We start from the raw sequence: 6,000 nt of genomic DNA, 5'->3' as shown, positions 1-6,000 counted from the left end.
ATTTGTATTGTACATTAGTAAAGTGTGCATTTAGAATTACAATTTTTGAATATTAAACTTACTCTTAATACAATATAAAGAGTAGATTACATTATTTTTAAGACAAGTGAAACTCAACCCTTTGAGATGTATAACATGCCACCTGAAATCATTGTGCTTCAGAACGCACAATAGCAATGGGATTGCACATTGCTATCTTGGAAATATTCAAGGGATTTACACAACAGGCTGTTGCTAGTAGATTATTGCTACTGATAATTGGCAATGAAAAATACAACAGCAAGGAGCTAGAAGTATGGTGTAATAGAACTACAAGAAAGAGAATCAAAGGATTTAAAACATTTGAAAAATTTTGTACCTGTAACAAGACATCTTAAGAAATCTTAGTCTTGCAAACAGTCAGTAAACACGTCATTTAGTGATCACACTAGCACCAAATTGAAAGACTAAAATACAACAGAAATGTTCTTCCAAAATTGCCTCACAAATATCAAAATTACAGACACTGAGATAATATAGCATTTAATAGAAAAACAACTTAGGTGCACAACAGAGGAAAAGTCTTGACAAATTCTGGTTTTGATGATAATTAATTATTTGGCAGTGTTTAAAGAAGAGCACTTCAATAAAACTTATCCATGTAAGACATTCTTGGATTAGAAGCAACTGACTGAGCAAAGAGTAATTACTACAACATTATTAAAGACATAGAAAAATAATTAACTTTTGACAAAAAATGACTAGAATAAAGCAATACTGGAATGATTCTATATACATAATGCAAGAAAATCATTCACCTACTAGCAGCTGTTTATTGTAGGTTACTGGAGCACTAACGTATTCCAAGCAGTTGGGGAGACAAGTGGGTTATTCCCATTTTCTTGACAGATCATTGGGCAGATGAGCGTAAATATAGACCTTAATCACTGACATCAGTCTATTGTAAAATTGTGGAATTTACTGTGTTAAATACTCATTTATTATGACCTCCTTGGAGACCAAAACATTGGTTCTGTAAGAGTCAGTATGGTTTCTACAAATAGCACTCATGTTAGTCTTGGTTCAGTCTGTTCATTTTTAACATCCAGACATTCAGGATGCAGTAGATAGCAGTGTCCAGGTTGATACCATGTTTGTTGACTTTCAGTGGGCATTAAGTACAATTCTTCATTGTTTTCTGTTGAACAAAATGGAATAACAGACAACCTTTGTAATTCATTGGAGAACTTTCTAGTAGATGATATGACATCTTTATTTGGGAAAAATCTTCATATGTGAAAGGAGTGTTATGATGTCATTGCTATTCACTGTATAAATATAAATGCTCTGGTGTGTATCATAGGAACCTCCATGAGACTGTGTATTCCATTCCATTCCACTATGGCAGCGGCAGCAATAGTAGATAATGATTCAGATGAGTGAATATTCTCTGTTGCTATTATGTAACTATTTTATTAATTTAATTACACATTTCACTCAGTTAGCGTACCATCAGGGTGGAACAACAAGAAAATAATTACAGCTCAAACACATGAAACTAGTGATCAGCAGATCTAATATCACTAAAAGATGAGTAAATTTTGAACACTTTAAAAACTTCTTGGTTTAATGTTGAATACATTAAATATGGGGCCCCGGTTGTAATGTAAAATGGTGGTAAAAAACACGCTTGTCCGGAACTACAAGTTAATGCAGGGGAACCATAAAAAAAGGTAAGAAGATAAATAGTGAAAACATTGAACATAACAAGTTGGGAGGGGGTGGGGGAGTGACGGATAAAATATAAAGGTAATTAAGAAAGCGATGTCATGTAATTAAAACTCGCCATAGCAGAAGGAAGAGTCAGGTGCAGCGGTTGATACATATTTACAGTGAACAAACTGAATGGCGTGGAACTGCAATGCCCTCACCAACCATAAACATAGAAATGGTGTAGCAAGTTTACGGAATACGAACTGTGTCAGTTGAGGGCCAGCCGGGTGATGGTTCTGGATCGGGAATTAAATAAGGTACAGGGGAATGAGGAGGGAAGGGGAGGAAAGGGGTAGGAGGAGGTAAAGGGAAAATGGGAACCTCAAGTATCAAACAATGGAAACTCCATATATCTAATATGGAAGAATGGGCAAAGGGAAGGAGGGGCAGAGGTAAAGGGAAAATGGTGTGATGTGAGGTTCATGTAAGACAGAGGGTAATATAATAATAACAGGAAGGGAAATTTGTCATACTGTTAGAGGAAAAGAATGGAAAGAAATATGCCAAAAAGTATTGGTAGAAAAGGTGGGAAGGGGTATGGGGGAGGGAGGAAATTGGTTTTAATAAGGAAATAGGATAAGGGGGAGGAAAGGGGTGGTAGAATGGGAGGGAAGGGCATGAAAATTCCATTTTGGATGAAAGATGAATGAAATGTCCCTTCCTCCCCCTCCATCTCTACCACCCACCCAACTATCTGCCCTCTTATCCTGCTTCCTTGTTAAAACCAATTCCTCCCCTCCTGTCTTTCCTATGAATGCTTATAACACCTTTCTTTCCATTCATCCCAGGTCAAAATTTTCCTGTAACAATATGACAAATATCCCTTTCTGTCATTATAACAATATTATGAGAAGGAAATCAAACAATCAAAAATCCAGGATGGAATGTAACAATACCAGAGAAGGAAAGTTGCTACTCACCAAATAGCAGAGATGCTGAATCGCGATAGGCACAACAAAAAGATTCACATAATTATAGCTTTCAGCCATTAAGGCCTTTGTCAGCAGTAGACACACATACACACATGCACGCACACACTCATGCAAACACAACTTGCACACACGTCTGCAGTCCCAGAGAATTGAATCCGCAGTAGCAACTTTCCTTCTCATAATAGTGTTACATTTCATCCTGGATTTTCCATGTTTGATTTCTGTTATTATAACATTACCTATATCTTACATGAAGTTCACATCACACCACTTCCCATTTACCTCTGCCCACACTCCCCGTTGCCTGTTCTTCCACATTAATACATAAGGTTCCCATATATTTAACTTTCTCCCCTTTTCCCTCCTCCCCACCCCCTCCTCCCCTTCCCTCCCCATACCCCTGCACTTAATTGAAATTCCCACTGCTCCAGCACCATCACCTGGCCGGCACTCAATTCATGCAGTTCCTATTCCATAGCCTTACTGCACTATTTTTGTGTTTATGGTTGGTGAGGGCACTGCAGGACCACCCCAATCAGCATGATTGTTGTAAACAAGTACCTACTGGTGCACCAGCTCTTCCTTCTGCTATGGTGAGTTTTAATTGCATGACATCTCTTTCCTATTACGTTTATATTTTATCTGACACCCTCCCCCCCCCCCCCCCCCCCTTCCCCATCCATCACCAATCTGTTATGCTCAATGTTTTTGCTACTTATCTTTTTACCTCTTTGTAGGATTCCCCTATGTTAACTTGTAGTTCATGACAATAGGAAGCGTGCTTTCCACTGCTGTTTTACAAGACAACAGGGCCCCATACTTAATGCTTTCAGAATTCAACCAAGTAAGTTTTTAAAAATTTTTATATTTATTCACCTTGTAGCAATATTAGATCCAGTACTTACTAGGTTGACATGTTTGAGTTGTAATTATTTTCTTATTGTTCTGTTCTGATTATGTGCCAACTGAATTAAATGTGCAGTTGGAATTAGTAAAACAATTACATAATTGCACCACACACTGTTCATTCATTTGAATCCATGAGGCTGTTTGTGGATTATGCTGTTGTATGAGGGTGGTTTGAAAAGTTCTCGGAACGAAATAGAAAAAAAGTGCTTACATCACTGAAACTCTTTTTATTTTTCAATGTAGTCTCCTTGTAGATAATGCACTTGTTCCAAAGATGTTCCAGTGCCTTGATCCCATCTCATAAATGAATTTCCTCCAGGCCTGCAAAGTAGTTGTCAACTCTGGCTATCAGTTCTTCGTTTGAAGTGAATCTTTGTCCACCAAGAAAAATTTTCAGTTTTGGAAAGAGATGGAAGTCTGACAGAGCCATATCAGGTTAATAAGGTGGGTGTGGCAACAATTCATACCTTAGTCACAAAATTTAGCCATGGTGATGGCACATGCATTTTTTATCCGTGTCAAGAGTCGCAGCACCCATCTTGAAGATAATTTTTTCATTTCTAATTCTTCAGTTAAAATGTAATATACCCTTTTGGATGACATCTGGCAGACATGAGCAGTTTCATGCACTTTCAATCGGTGACCCTCCATGACCATTTTATGCACTTTTGCTATGATTCTGGAGAAGTGACACATCTTGGCTGACCACTGTGTGGATCTTCATCTGAACTCTCCCGACCAAATTTAAATTCATTTGTCCATTTGGCAACAGTTGAATATGAAAGACCAGTCCCCCGGTGTAATCTGGAAATTGGCATGAAAGTCCTTTGCTTTCATACCTTTCCTTACGAAGTACTTAATCTCTGTTCGAATCTCGATTTTTTCCATCTTCACAAATCACTTTGCTGGAACAACAATAGAGCCATGTCACTGCCACAGCTCTCTTCCAAGAGCCCTGACATGGCACATGTTTACCGGCAGCAGTCCAATTAATATCATGTAAACAACTCATTGCGCTAGTGCTGACCTCTTGTGGTGATTCTGAAAACTTTTAAAACCACACTTGTGTATAGGAAAGAGACAGAACACCAGAAGTTTGCACCAAAACACGGAAAAAGCTGTAGCGATGAACTCTTGGTGCAGTGACTGACAGTTGATCCTCATCATAGACATATGTAAGTTATTCCAAATAAATATAATAGATGGAAACATTCCACGTGGGAAAAATATATCTAAAAACAAAGATGATGAGACTTACGAAACAAAAGCACTGGCAGGTCGATAGACACACAAACAAACACAAACATACACACAAAATTCTAGCATTCGCAACCAACGGTTGCAGTCTCCCATCCTTCATCAAAGACACCAACCACTTTCTCGAACGCCTGGAATCCTTACCCAGTCTGTTACCCCCGGAAACAATCCTTGTAACCATTGATGCCACTTCTTTATACACAAATATTCTGCACGTCCAGGGCCTCGCTGCGATGGAGCACTTCCTTTCATGCCGATCACCTGCCACCCTACCTAAAACCTCTTTCCTCATTACCTTAGCCAGCTTCATCCTGACCCACAACTTCTTCACTTTTGAAGGCCAGACATACCAACAATTAAAGGGAACAGTCATGGGTACCAGGATGGCCCCCTCATATGCCAACCTATTCATGGGTTGCTTAGAGGAAGCCGTCGTGGTCACCCAGGCCTGCCAACCCAAAGTTTGGTACAGATTTATTGATGACATCTTCATGATCTGGACTCACAGTGAAGATGAACTCCAGAATTTCCTCTCCAACCTCAACTCCTTTGGTTCCATCAGATTCACCTGGTCCTACTCCAAATCCCATGCCACTTTCCTTGACATTGACCTCCATCTGTCCAATGGCCAGCTTCACACGTCCGTCCACATCAAACCCACCAACAAGCAACAGTACCTCCATTATGACAGCTGCCACCCATTCCACATCAAACGGTCCCTTCCCTACAGCCTAGGTCTTCGTGGCAAATGAATCTGCTCCAGTCCGGAATCCCTGAACCATTACACCAACAATCTGAAAACAGCTTTCGCATCCCGCAACTACCCTCCCGACCTAGTACAGAAGCAAATAACCAGAGCCACTTCCTCATCCCCTCAAACCCAGAACCCCCCACAGAAGAACCACAAAAGTGCCCCACTTGTGATAGGACACTTTCCGGGACTGGATCAGACTCTGAATGTGGCTCTCCAGCAGGGATACGACTTCCTCAAATTCTGCCCTGAAATGAGATCCATCCTTCATGAAATCCTCCCCACTCCACCAAGAGTGTTTTTCCGCCGTCCTCCTAACCTTCGTAACCTCTTAGTCCATCCCTATGAAATCCCCAAACCACCTTCCCTACCCTCTGGCTCCTACCCTTGTAACCGCCC

At 40.1% G+C, this 6,000-nt stretch overlaps 1 protein-coding gene across 1 annotated transcript in view; it reads left to right on the top strand.

The window, feature by feature from the left end:
* LOC126475086 (low-density lipoprotein receptor-related protein 4) overlaps positions 1–6,000 on the top strand; it is a 633,185-nt gene that overhangs the window by 419,110 nt on the left and 208,075 nt on the right. The gene's annotated exons all lie outside the window — the stretch shown is intronic.

The sequence above is a fragment of the Schistocerca serialis genome, chromosome 4, assembly GCF_023864345.2.
Source record: "Schistocerca serialis cubense isolate TAMUIC-IGC-003099 chromosome 4, iqSchSeri2.2, whole genome shotgun sequence".
Taxonomy (NCBI): domain Eukaryota; kingdom Metazoa; phylum Arthropoda; class Insecta; order Orthoptera; family Acrididae; genus Schistocerca; species Schistocerca serialis.
This window is presented reverse-complemented; position numbering and strand designations above follow the sequence as displayed.